At 42.8% G+C, this 1886-nt stretch overlaps 1 protein-coding gene across 1 annotated transcript in view; it reads left to right on the top strand.

Annotated features, from left to right (window-relative positions):
* Positions 1–127: 127 nt before the first annotated feature.
* Positions 128–1886, top strand: part of MFSD10 (major facilitator superfamily domain containing 10) — a 28758-nt gene continuing 26999 nt past the window's right edge. The window contains exon 1 of the mRNA XM_009328883.1: positions 128–206. The gene's annotated coding sequence lies outside the window, so the exon portion shown is untranslated. The remainder of the gene's footprint in view (positions 207–1886) is intronic.

Genomic DNA, 1886 nt, shown 5'->3' with positions numbered 1-1886 from the left:
GGACAGCGGGTCCTCGCCGCTGACACCACATCTTTCCAGGGCCGTCCGTTTCCCGCCCGTTTCCCACAGCCCGTTTCCCTCTGGGCTGTGGCTGCTCTGGGAAATTGCTTTCCCCCCGCCCCCCCCCACCCCGATTGAAACTCCTACTCTTGACTTGAATCAGGACTTTGTTAAGGATTCAGAGGAGCATTCTCAAGGCTTAGCAGGTAAAGCCGGGCCTAGGAAATTTCAGAGCGGGGAAGGGGTGGTAAGAAAACACCAGAAGGATGACATTCTTCCTGCTGGCAGATGACAAATCTCTGTTTGTGCGTTAGGGCAGGGCCAGCTTCGCGGCTGATCCCTTCCTGAGAGGCACAGCATCAAACCCCGGCCCTGCCGGCTGGAGGTTGAAGGCAGAAGCGATGAGACGCAGATGGGGAGTCCTGAGGGGATGGCTGGGGAGAGCCGAGGCAGAGCCAAGTGAGCGTCAGGGACACAAGTGTCCAGAGAAACAACTTCCCTAAACTGAAAATCCTCCCCCTGCTTCAAACATGTCTCTCAGAAATCAAATGTCATGGTAGAGGTGAAGTGTTTTGTTTTTGCTGACTGGATGCCAGGGCCTATAAAATGTTTGGTTGTTTCCTGCCTAGCAAAAAATATAGAGAGGTTTGAACAACAAAACTGATGGAGCACAAAGGCAAAAACATGTAGTACCTTGCGATATTGTGTAAGGGAAATAACGACCACATAGCTGAAAGTGGAGCTGAATGAAAGGTCAGTGCTAGCATCACTAGGTTCAAGCCTCACGCTAGCTGAAATGGCAGTAAGGGTAAGATGTAAAGGATGTTACCCTGTGTAAATAACCCTGGAGTAAAGTTCAGCTTGGTCATACAGTTCAGTGGATGAATAAACAAATTGTGAGGAAAAACAAGAAAGAATCTGCCACAATGAACCCATCCCTCAACTGTTGGCTGGATAGACCTAGGGCCGGGGAGGATTTGTCTAAAGGAATGGTTGGTTTGGCTCCAGGTGCTCTTATATCTTTTGGGTAAGCAAATAATGCTAAATATTTGTAGCGGTGATGACTTGCTATTTTAAATAAAGGATCCTGGACATAACCAAACTGTTCTGTTCACTAACAGATTTAAGAGCATTATGCCAAGAGTTTAATAAATGGATTGCAGGTGGCCCCCTTCCATGTTTACCTCATGGTGTTTGAACTTTAATAATGCTTCAGTGCTAGTAAACTGAATCCACAGGTAAAGAGGTGTCACAATAATATTTACTGCTGAGCATAACAAAGTGTTATGATCTTCAATTAGTGTAATATGATGTTATATGCACAAGTGCCTTGTGTACGTAATACAGTATGTCTTGTCTGGAATAGAATTTATATTAAGAATTGCTCAGTGTTTTCAATCCTGACTCATGGAAGTCAATGGATATTTTGGTATTGATTGACTTTTTTGGATGAAATTCTGTCTCCTTTTTTACTCATCTAGTGCAACAAACGTTCAGGGATTTTTGCAGTAAGGGACTGCAAATTTGATTGTTTTATGACTGAGATACACTCTAATGTTTTACAAGTCTGAAGTTTGCAGTTTCATGGTTTGTGTATTACTCCTTGATTTTGATATCTGTTGAAACTGAGTTTTTTTCAGGTTACAGACTGACTTCTGTATTTGTTAAATACTGAACGTGATATGGCCTTGTTTAGGTCTTTAAGATAGTTTTGAAGTATTATCAAAGAAAGTTGATAGTTCTGATGTTTCTGACAAACTAAAAGGCTGCCTGAATCACTTGATGCCCCAACTCATACAGCCTATCAGTGGCTGTCATCCAGAGAAAGAAAAAAAAAATTCAAGTTTCAAAATTTTGTTGTGTTGTTTTTTGAATTGCTGTTTCTG

The sequence above is a fragment of the Pygoscelis adeliae genome, unplaced genomic scaffold (genome assembly GCF_000699105.1).
Source record: "Pygoscelis adeliae isolate BGI_AS28 unplaced genomic scaffold, ASM69910v1 Scaffold66, whole genome shotgun sequence".
Taxonomy (NCBI): Eukaryota; Metazoa; Chordata; class Aves; order Sphenisciformes; family Spheniscidae; genus Pygoscelis; species Pygoscelis adeliae.
The sequence above is the reverse complement of the archived record's forward strand: the minus strand, read 5'-3'. Positions and strand labels throughout refer to the sequence as shown.